The sequence below is a fragment of the Magnolia sinica genome, chromosome 13, assembly GCF_029962835.1.
Source record: "Magnolia sinica isolate HGM2019 chromosome 13, MsV1, whole genome shotgun sequence".
NCBI lineage: Eukaryota > Viridiplantae > Streptophyta > Magnoliopsida > Magnoliales > Magnoliaceae > Magnolia > Magnolia sinica.
The window spans coordinates 1901902-1914561 of record NC_080585.1 but is presented as its reverse complement, the minus strand read 5'-3'; positions in this window follow the sequence as shown (position 1 = coordinate 1914561).

Sequence of the window (12660 nt, the reverse complement as noted above, 5' to 3'; positions counted from 1 at the left end):
TTGTTAGCATAGTTTGATAATGCATACTAGTATTTATTTTGAGACTTTAAGCAATTATTTAGATTTATTTCTTTGAAATAATGTTAGCATGAAATAAATATCATGATAGTATAATGATATAATAAGTGAATGATTTTAAGGTTCATTTTATTTTAAGGGTCGTCAAGATTTATATATGTTTAATTGATTGGTGCTAAGTATTATGTATTTGTGATTGAGATTATGGTGGACCTTATATTGAATATAATTATTATCTCTGATTAAACCGATTAAGGAATTAAATTAGTACACTTTGTGTACGATTGACAAACTAAAACTCGAGTCTGAGGGTGCATACTCTGTACCCAAATTTTGGGGCGTGACAACTTGACCGGTGGATCAACCTGATTCTTATGCTAGAGCATCAATATAGTAGATTCCTTCTAATGGATGGATTGGATCTCAGACCTATCGTGCCATGCTAGAACATGAGAAATGCTTCAGTGCTCCTAGAGCAGAAGAAATTACAGTGCTCCTAGTTGTATTGGTTCACATCTACAGTCCAATTGATTGATCTGAACCTTCCATTAAGTCCATAAAATATTTCATGTCCACAATGAAAAACAATTTCACTCATTGGATTATCCAAATAATCCTTGATTTGGCCTTATTTTCCATAGCCTGGAGAGATGGCTATACCATATTCCTGTTCTTTCTATAGTATCATATCATTCCATATTCATTTACCAGCCATGACATGAGCATCTAATCAAGCCCCTCTTTAAGCATGTGGACATGCCATTTGCAGCTGCCCATGTGCATCTGCCCTATCACGGGATTCACGCATCAAGATCTGAGAAATTCATCAGGTGGGCCCCATGTTGAATGCTCATTACGACCAATGTCCAGCCAATCGATAGATCAGATGGGTCATCTGATACATTTTTAGCTGTGCATGACACTTTATACACGAGCACTCACAAATATTTCTAACCTCTGATTTGCAGGCGTTTGTTTGTTGAAAAATGATGGTTTGAATATTTTCTATTCTAACCGTTCGATTAAAATATGTCAATCAGACAGTGAACTAATAAAATAAGTGTAATGTTTGGTTGATGACCTTAAATTCCATGTATGCAATTTTTATATAATTTGTAAGTGATGAGCCTCATGTATCACACTTCTACTATTGAAAATTGACCCTTTAAGTCAAAGATACGTGGAAGGCAAGTAATGGACTAGGCCTTGCTGGAAATGTTGTGAAAAGAAAACCTGAGAAATAGGTCCAAGCTAGGGGTGTAACTTGGGCAGGTAGAGTCAGGTTGGCTGGCAATCTGAGCTCAACCCAACATCAAGTTGGTTGAACCCATGGCTTGACACACTGAGGTCGTGGGTTCGAGTGCCCAAGTGAGGTGTGTGTTAAAAAAACTATGACCTAATCTAACCAAGCCCGACCAAATTTTATTGGCATAAAACTTTTTTTTACACACACCCCATGCACTCACGCTGAAGTAGGAATTCACCACCTATAGGAACTCGAACTCAAAACCTCTTGTTGAAACTCCGGATAGTCTACCACCGAGGAAAGCACTTAAACCCATTAAAGTGCATGGAACTTATTCCCCCACATATAAATGTTAATCATGTTGTGTGTATGACATCAAACCCATGCATGAAGTGAATCTAACCAAGACAATTGGATGGCCCAAAATTCAGGTCCGTACAATTATTAGGTGGATATACACTATAGAAAACAATAAACATCATCTCAAAACTTCAAAATGCACGTGGTGGCTCATGTAATGGTTTGATTAGCCTTATTTTTAGGGAATCCTTCTCTCTTGGTGGGGCAGCCCTTCTATACAGGTTAGATTCTACATGCAAATCACCATGGCTCCCACCAAGTTGTAGAATAAACTCTCTCTGCAAAGATTGTAGAGGATTGGCCTTTTGTATATTTTATGAGATTGAGGTAACTATCATAGAAAAAGTTAAGTTGGAACGTGAATCCGACCAAGATAAAGAAAAAGGAGAGTAGAAAAAAATAGCAACTGATTGCACCTTCCAAAACCCCAATGATCACACATGGGCACTTAACCTTTTTTTCCCAAAGAGGTTTGCTACAGTACACAACATCAGAACTTTTCCAAGCCATTTGTATGGTGGGCCTCAATACTAAAAAATAAAAAATGAAGAGCCCATCAGTGACTCACAAAGATGGATTTAAATTCAAAGGAAAAGATTTAAATAATCCAAGGTTGAAATATTTAAATCTAATATTTATTTTTATTTTTTTTTTTCCAAGGTATCCCCATCTACAATGCAGCCTATCCTATAAATGTTTTTGGACTATTACAACATGACCCTAGATCTAACAGCTATAAACATAGCCATTCATATATCTATAGCTAACCTTTTCTTAAATGTAATAAAAGGGAAACTGGTAGAGGCAAATAATAGAAATGTGGAGGCATCTCTATGCAGGACACGTGGTAAAGTGATGTATAGATTGGTCCCCCATGGATATCTTATGTTTTAAAAATAAACCCAAGAAACGATCATATTCATTTTTTTTTCCACCATCATTTTAATGGCTATAGTTTAGATTAATAGGATTGTTATATAGTGTACTGTAGAGAGATGGCTTTATCATATTTGGGTTCTTTCAGCTCAATGTTGTCGTATCCCTGACAAAAATATATGGGAAAATGTACTATGCCTGCGGTCGATCTCATGGGAAGCTTCCTATGAGGCTGAGCTTTGTGGGCCCCACCATGAGGTGTGATTAACTCCATTCCATTAATCAAATGCATCTTTTCATAGTAAGTCATGGGCCTAAAAATTAGGTTAATCCATGACTTAGGTGGATTAGACCAAAGATAACAGTTGGGAGTGGATGTTGCCCATTGAAACTTTCCTAATTGTATATATAGTTTAGTAAGATGTAATTTAGAAATCCATCCCATTATGTGTCGGACTTGAATGAGGGGTCATACTAAAATTTAGGCCATTTTTAAATTCAAGTGGCCTTAACAAATACTTTCTAAATATTTTATACAAGATTTTTCATGACCACCTGAGTTTTAAATTGGCTGATTTTTAGCACATCCCATGATATAGAGGGGATTTACCTAATGCAAAGTATGATGTCCACAACACATCACAATGGGCCTGTAGAGCTCCACATAGTACCATATATATATATATATATATATGAAAAAAAGTACTATGCGCTCTACCAGTGGTTTGAAAGTTTCATCATCTGACAGCTAGCTTGATGTCATTGGACAACTAGCTTATATATATATATATATATATATATATATATATATATATGAATGCTTAATGCTCACTTGTGCACCTTCTTACTTGAGCATCCGTGCACACCTTTGCACATGTATCTTAGGCACAAAATCTAAAGGGTACAGGTGATGCGATACCCTTTGAAATCTCACCAAACTAACTTTCAGTCTAATACAAAACTTTGGTTGGCAATGGTAAAAAAATAATTTCCCCCCTTGATTTGCATTTATCTTTACTATGTCCCATTAGAGTTTTGGATCAGGCTAGAAATTGGGTTCATAGAGTTTCAAGAGATGCTGCATCATGTGGACTGTTTAGATTCCATGCCCATGACACATGTGCAAAGGTGCTCATGAGTGCTCATTCCCCTCTATCTCTCTCTCTCTCTCTCTCACACACGTAAGAAGGTGTGCAGGTGATCATTCCTCTCTCTCTCTATCTATATATATATATATATATATATATTTTTTTGTTAGCTTGTTAGTATACCCACTGTCAGTTCACACTTCACTATTAGCCACCCCCACTGGGGAATCGATACCAAGACCTCGGTGTTGAAACGGGGTATCTTTTTTAATTTTAAATTAAAACACCATTAAAGTCTAATTACCATAATTGCATCCCCTCTCCTTCTTTTTTTTCATTCCATCCACCGGTGTAATCCATCTAATGAGTGGACTGGCCTGAATTTTCACCATGTGATCTTCACGGTGGGGCCCACTTTCCGGTCTCTACAAATTTATACATTTGGTAATATGTGCATGCCATTTTCATGTAGTGTTCATTATTGAATTTTATTATGCAAAATAAAAGGCGTTTATGTTCTTAATCTTGGATGGAAATGATGTGGAAAGGTTTTCAAATGGAAATGAGATGACAAGAACAGGATTGCATGATCACAGGCCATAAAACGCCTTTTTTGGATTTGCATTGAGAAGCATGGAAAGGCAATCCATGCATCAGATTTGCTTCCCGATATATTGCTGTATAATACATCTCAACATTGGGCTTTCGATCTGGGTCATATTTCAATGATCCGAACCGTTCATTTGATGGGCCCCACATTAGATGGGTGCAGACCAAAAGTAGAATTTTTTCAGTGAAATGTTGCAACCCTTTGATCGTTTGACAATCCTCTAAACTATTGAATAAACACATGATTGAAATAGTTCCTTCTTTTTTTGTAACAAAATGATTGAAATATTTCAATCTGATGGGCCATCATATAAACGGATGAAAAAGACCCTTATCCAACGGCTAAACTCCTCACATGTGCTGTTGCAATAAGTTGGCTGTATTCTAGCAAACCTCCCCCATACATTATCTTCATTATCCAAGCATTCCCAATGGTCCCATTGGCGATATCCATTTGAGGAATGCTACCATGCATGTCCATGCAGTTTAATCTACACCGTGCATGTGGCCAATATGTCCGGTGATCAGAACCGTTGATCTGGTAAGGCACCACCTGGATAGGCAGTTTCGCAAAAAGAACAACAGATTGGACTGCCGCAACCATCCAATAAATGGGCTTATTTAAACGGTTAGAACAGCAGTCCCTACTAAACTAGTAAAAATCTTAATAATTGGATGGTCATAGATATCTAATCACTGCATGTTTTGGACCATGGCCGATCTAAATAGTCGCTCACCAGATCAACGGTCTTGATCACTAGAAACATTTTTCAGGAGACGTGCATCTAGCATTCCGAATTTTGCCATTTATAATCACCAAATGGAAGAATGAAATAAATGGGAGCCACTGTTCACACTTCACACTTCACACCCACCAATTATCTAATGCAAAGGAGTCATTTGAGATGCAGTCTGCATCTTTGCACAGATACACTTGCTTTCAGTTCTGGCAAGTGGGGCCCATTTTTTAGTAATCTAGACCGTTGAACTATTGCATCCTACTCTGGATGGACCACGCCTAAAAGCTATCTTCGGTAAAACAACATTAAACTTTCATCTTGTGGAATACAGATAAACGGTAAAGAAACTGTACACATCCAACTGAAAATGCCCCAATGTTAGCTGCTCAGATCTTCCCATCTGAGAGATTTTTGTGGGGCACGATCAATCCATGGTGGAACTCAACAGACCATTGACTCGGACATTCCAGATGGTGTAGAACCTGGGGCCGAACCAGAAAAAACCATGCCTAAAATCTCTGAAATCACGTAGTGTAGCCCTCATGAGCTTTGAAATGGCCTGGTTTTTCGTATGTCTACTCATGATGGTGGGTATCATCTTCTGAATGGATTGGATGGCATATAAAAACACAGTGGGCCCCACAAACAACCAGAAGGTTTTTAATGGTGTGTTCCAGGCCATCTCAACTTCTCCCTCTGGTGTGGCCCACATGAATTTCGAATCAGCCTGATTATTGGGCATCAAAGAGAACATGAGGGAACCCGCATGATGGACGGATTAGTGTCATGCACGCCCCATGATGGGCCCCACATGAAGGTTAAGCTTGATTTTAAAAAATAGAAGTTTGAATGTATCAATTACAAAAGAATTAAAGGGAATAGTCTAAAATGCACCAGTAGTAGACTCCAGTAGGAAACAAGAACGATATAATCTGGGCCACTGGATTAGGTAGTCCATGATTTCATGATTTCAAATGACGTAGGCCACTGGATAATATTGTTTTCGATCAGTTGGCCACTGGCACGTTAGCAACATTAATAATAAATTACTAAAAAGAGGAACACTAACTAATCTAGAGCCTATTCATTTTTCTTTATTTTCCCTTTTTGGGCAACCCTTGTTAGGTACGGTTTTCTTGTTGCCTTTGGATGGCCTTGGGCACTTAACTACTCGCATGGTTTTAGTTGTGTTTGGATGAACCATTCAACCTAATTGAATTACATTTGTTGGTCTTTATAGTAAGTGATGTCTAGAAAAAAAAATAATTTGATGTTCTTATCTTATTTCAACAAAAACTAGAGCTCCCACAATTACACGAACGCCAATAAGCAAATTTCAGCGGCATTACCATGCAATAGCTAGTCTAATCATAAAAGCTAACCCCATGATTAGATAGCAATCTAATTCCAACTTTTCTTTTGCCGCCCTTAGTTTAATCTCTTCTTTTTTGAATAAATTTAAATGACTTTAGTATTGGTACCATAATAGGTAAGAAACCAACCAGCAAGGGACAAGTGGCATATCAATTTTGAAAACATTTTACATTTTTTTAACCAAGAGTTTGTTTGGTTAGTTGTAAATGCATGTAAATAAGGGTAAATAAGTTATAATGACTGCAATATTTTCAGCTAGTAAAAATGTTCTTAAGTCCGGATTTAGAAGAGAGACTCATATTGTGTTAGGTAAACTTTATACGTATGTATTTTATTCACACTATCCACTCATTTGATCTCATCATTTTAGGGCATGAGCTCAAAAATAAGTTGGATCCGAAATTAGAGCTAGGCATCGAGTCGAGTCGGACCAAGTTAGGGTTGACTCGACTTTACTTGGTCCTCTAAAACTAGGTCTTATGTGAACAACACACAAAGTCCACTGATCTGGTTCGTAATTCTCTGTCAATTCTCGGATGTGAGGAGGTCTAGAGCTTCAGTAGGGATGGAGATTTGATCCCAGTCGATGCTTCTTGAGAGAGAGAGAGAGAGAGAGAGAGAGATGAGAGAGAGAGAGAGAGAGGAGGAGGAGGAGGAGGAGGGCAGTGATGGCGGTGGGTGGTTGCCAGGTTTAGAAGAGGAGGAGGATGAGGGAGGGAGAGAGGTCGGGATCGGCGTATAGGGTTAGAAATACTTAAAAATTATTACTGTTATTATTAAATATATACCTGAATATGAGTCGAGGCTGACCGGATCGAGTTTTAGGTTGAGTCGGGCCGAGTTACTAGGTAACTCGAACTCAACTCAATTTGAGTTCGGATTGGGCGAAGCCTCCTCGGTTTGGACCAACTCACCCATTCGGTTTGGGTCAAGTCAAGTTTGAACGAGTCAGACAAGTCGAGTAAGGGGAGTCGAGTCGTCCGGTGCCCAGCTCTATCCAAAGTTTTCCTCGACAACCCTTGAGAAGTTTAGGATGATAGGCATCCAATTCATATATATGTATTTTCTACGGTGTGTGTTGTGGGTAAAAATGGATCGACCAGGATGACTTGGGATGCGAGGATGGTTTCCATCTAAAGGATTGCTAAGCCATGGCCCACTTGACCTTAAAGTCGAATTGGATCTAGCCATCATCAACTACAGCCCTAATTTGAGACTAACCTCGAGCTTAGCCCGTCCGATCTCGAGCTCAATCTCAACTTCAGTTCGCCCAAGTTCAAGGTCGAGCTCGACACAAGTTTAAAGTCGAGGTTGGCCCTACACCCCACTCTAGTGGACCGTCCACCACCTAGGATCTACCAAAATATCTCCTACATTTTCTCCAAGAATCCTGAAAGAACACACACACTCCCTCCAAATCAGCTTCCTAGTATGATACAACATCAAGTGGCAAATTCATTGCTATAAACGACACCGCCTCTGAGAAATCTATATATACACGCTCCTTCCACAAACAAAGGTACGCACAATTCTAAACCTGAAACCCTATTCTCAATTAAACCTAGATTCTTTAGCCTGAATTTGGCATCAGAGGGTCCCTGCTCAAGCCAGGGTCTCCTTTATTAGTTTTTTGTGCAAGTGTTCAAGGGTCTTGGGAAGGCTAGCTAATTTTTTGCATCAACATATGGTTTACTCGAGTTTTGAATTTGTCTTAATTATTCAGCTCATGCTTTAAAATTATTTTTTAAAAAAAATTTTTACAAATGAATACATTATGGTGGGGCCCACTTATCACGAGGTTGAGTTTTTCTTGATTTTCAAGATGAAATTCAAACGGTAAGAATTTATCATAATTATAATTTTGCCGCTCGTTATTAATATTTATGCCAAACTAAAGAGGCCCGGAGTGCTTTTAAGACCCGACAAGCCATTCTGCCACTGGTGCCTTGCCCTGTTAAGATACAACATGATGTATTGTGTCATTTCTCTTGCTAGAATGCATTCTTGTATACTGCAAAAGGGTAAGTCCCATCTCAATGACCAAAGCCATTTATGTGATGGGCCTCATCCTCAACGGGGTATGTTTATTTTTTTTTTTTTTTAAAGGAGTTAAAATAATAATAATAATAATAAATTTAAATCTATATATTTGAACACTTTGATTACTTTAATTATTGAAAGGTGAAGCCAGCCATCCAAAAAAAGCCATGTGATCAAAAGGTTAAAATAAAAGTTTAAGATTCATTTATTTATTTTTATCATGCCTGATTTTTTACCCAATAGATTAAAGATGATTAGATCCAAAGGTTACCATACATCGGGATGTACTCTCACAAATCTCCTCACACTTCCATAAAGAGCAATGTGTGGTGGGCCATGATCATATAAAGTGATGGGCACATTACCTTAATTATAGGTAAAGGACGGGTCACACAAGATACTTCCGATTAAAACATGTGAACGTGCATGATTTTAGTTCATGCATACCTAATTTGTAACATGTCATGTGCATGGTTGATTGAGGTGATGTAGAAATAAATGAAGAGCTTTATTAAGTCTACACACGTGTACAATTCATCTAATGCACACGACCACTATAAATTCTGAGTCTGGCAGACTTGTGTAACATCCAAACCATCTATAAGAAGGGTCCCACTATTTAGATTTCCTATAGCAAAACTCAGGTTGATTGCTAGCTAAATACATGTACGGTTGTGGTAAATCAGCTGAAGTTTTAGAACCGGTTAACTTATTGCTTATTCATGGTATAGTTACTGAATGGACCACCTTTATCTATGGGAGTAACATCTCGATGGCAAGGTCCACCTGATGGATGGCCTGGATTCCATTACGAGATACGTGTGGTGTGTGCAGTAACTAACTTGTACACGCGTGTGGGTTGAGCAAAGCTTGTGAATGAATGAATGAAGCAAAGCCCGGCCCACATGTTTAAGATTGGATGGGATGGACTACTGTTTTGTGGTCTCCTTCTTTCCATAGCTGGTGGTGACTCATCCACAGCGTAATACTCAGACATTCCATCAAGTCATGGGCCCCATTCTGCATATAGTTTACCAAAAAAATCAAGCGGCTAAGATGCCTTGCCCGAGGCCGGTTCTTCTACAGGTCGTTGTAGAATAAGCTTCTTCTACAAGAGTTTCACGTGGGGCCGTCGTGGTGTGTGTATATCATCCAATCCGTCCACCAGGATCGCACGGCTGTGAAAGCTGAAAGCCCCAAAAATAAGGTTGATCCAACCATCAATTGGACCACGCATGAATTTGAAAGTTTTTGGGTGGTTGTCAATTATTTTATATGGTGTGGCCCACCAGTGATTGGATAGGCCTGATTTTTTAAGGCATCCCATCATCACAGTGGGGTCACTTAAATGCACGGTTGGATGGCATACTCACGACACGGTGAGCTCCGTACAGGGGGTCCTTACTCTTGCTCGGGTGGTAGACTCTTTGGAGTTTCAACTCCCGGTCCAGGGTTCGAGTACCCATAGGAGGTGAAATTCCACCAGCGTGAGTGTGTGGGGTGTGTGTGCGTGTGTTTTACAAAAAATAAAGCTCCATACAGGCAATACGGTATAAGTAGATGATAGGCAAACGAAGATCAGGAAGGTGAATATTGGATGTGAATGCCCATTTTGATTATTTTTTTTTAACCCTCCGTTTGATGGACACAGATTGGATGGTTGGGATTATCCCGTTAGTGTAACTTTTGGGGTATGCTATTTCGAAAGGCCCCTGATTTAGATGGTTCAAATCCACGTAGATTTACACCAATTATACAGTGTATGAATCACACCAATCGGAAACTGCCTGGGTGACCAGACGTAGACATACTGAGGCGAACGACTTCATGTGGATGAGATCCACACCATCCATCAGGTGTGCCACCTCATGTTTAGCCTTAATCTCGAACATCACACCAATCTAAAACTCAGGTGGGCCTCGCCATAGGTAACAGTGTAAAATCATACCTAAAACCTGGTGTAGCTACCTGAGTTTCAGAGCAGTTTGATTTTTGAAATGTCCCTCGTAATGAACGGATTGGATAGCATCTAAGCTAATGTGTACCCAACACTCAACTAGTAGTGGAAGTCCGTCGCAACATATCCCCAAGTATGGTATGGCTTACGTTAGTTTTGGACGGGTCTGATTTTTGGTCTCCTAGGTGAACTCGAGGCAAAGCACCTGATGGACGGTGTGGATCTCGGAAGCGTATTGGCTGGTGTACCTCACACCTGCTGTGTAGCTGCTGTATTGATGTCAGCAAGTTCCGTGGGTCTGATCACGAGGTATCTGTTATATCCAAACTGTCCATCCATTTGGAGAGCTCGTCTTACGATTTGAGACAAAAAATGAGACAGATCTAATTATAAAGTGGACCACTTTGCAAAAAGCAGTGGAGGAGTGAATGTCTACCATTGAAACCCTTTTTGGGGTCACAAAAGTTTTGAATAATTGTGAAATTTGTTTTTCCTCTTCATTCAGTTATTTGAAGAAGTATTTGTGACCTTATGAGCAAATTGGATGGAAAATAAACGTTATGGTGGACCCTACAAATTTTTTAACGGTGAAAATCATTATCTCCGCTGCTATTTATGGTGTGGTCCAGATGATCTTTGAATATGATTTGTTTTTTGGATATTCCCTAAAATGACCTCTAAAAATAGATGAACGGTGTAGATATAATAAATATATCACTGTGGGGCCCGTAAAACTTTGAACTCCTTTGAACCGTTGGTACAACTGGGAGCTCGAGGACCGTCACTGCTCGTCTTCGCACGACACGTACCTACAGCAGGTATATAGCTGGTGTGAGGTACATCAGCCAAATCCCCTTCCGTGGATCTCATGCACGCTCACCCCCATGTGCCACTCGGTTGGTGTGAGCTTAATCACTAATCAGCTTTCTTTAAGAAATGGTGCGTTACTGTGTTAGAGAGACCAAAAAACCTACGATTTCCGGCCGTGCCCTCATAAATAGAAACGGATTGGCTACTGACCCTGCCACTGGCCAATGGATAGTGGTCGGTGCTCTGTGGGCCCCACCATAATGTATTTGTTTCATCCATGCCGTCCACACATTCTTCTAGATCATTTTATGGTACGAGACCAAAAATTAGGTTGATTAAAATCTCAAGTGAACCGCACAGTGTTGATTGAACGCCCACCATTAAAAACTTCTTGGGGCCACAAAAGTTTTGGATCAAGATGATATATATTTTTCCCTTAATCCAAGTCTTTATGACCTAATCAACAGGTTAGATGTCAAATAACCACTACAGTTGACCCCAGGAGGTTTTTAATGGTGGACATTCGATCACTACTGTTTTCACACGGTGTGGTCCGAATGATATTTAGTTCTATCTCATTTTTGGGTTAAAGCCATAAAATTATCTTTAGGAATGTATGGACGGAGTGGATGAAACAAATACATCATGGTGGGGTCCATGTAGCACCGACCGCTAACCACGTGGCTGGTTGCAGCGTCACTAGCCACACCGCGTCCCTCAGAAATGTACACGTGGCACCTCCAAATGGCAATTAGTTAGTGGTCCACATTCAAAAAACAAATATTCATTAATCAAAGGTTAAGATCGTCCAATTAATCTGATTTTAGAGTTACGATCAACTTGGGCAGCTTCACGCGTCACATGTTCAATTTTTCAGTGCAACTGTCTTGATTCAGGGCTGTCAATGGGCTGGGTTTGGACGGGCCAGGCAACTCCTAGCCCAAACATCTGTAAGGGCCAAGGCCCAATCTCCGGATGGGCTCGTGGCACATGCCATGCACAAAGGAATTTGATCAAATCCCTATTTTTCATTGAAGGTTCCTAACCCACTCCTGGGTTGTGGGCCACACGTGCACAAAAAATTAGACAATTCGATGAATGAAACCAACGGTCTACATGCAAGATCCATGTGTTGTCTAACCCAGCATTGGAATGATATCTTTGTAGGATAGAAAACAAGTACATATGACATCGGGTCGAGTTGGTGGATTGGATTAAAATGATCTGATCCCACATCAGGCCGGGACCATATTGGTGGCCTGTGGGCCATGTACATGCCCGATTTTGAAGCCCGATTAATAAATGGGGCGAGCCTGGTCTTGGTTTTTCAGAATTTTCTATTACGACCCAACCCGACCGTTCGCCCAAGCCCGATTTTTAAATGGGCCAATCAAAGGCTCCATTTTTTTGGCCCAATTAAAGTCGTGTCAGGCCCATGATTCCTCACTACTGAGTCCAAAGCCGAGCTTTTATCATTGTTACCAGTTAAAAGCACGTGCAGTTGCACATGGAGACCATCACGATAGCGTACGTGTGGCATGG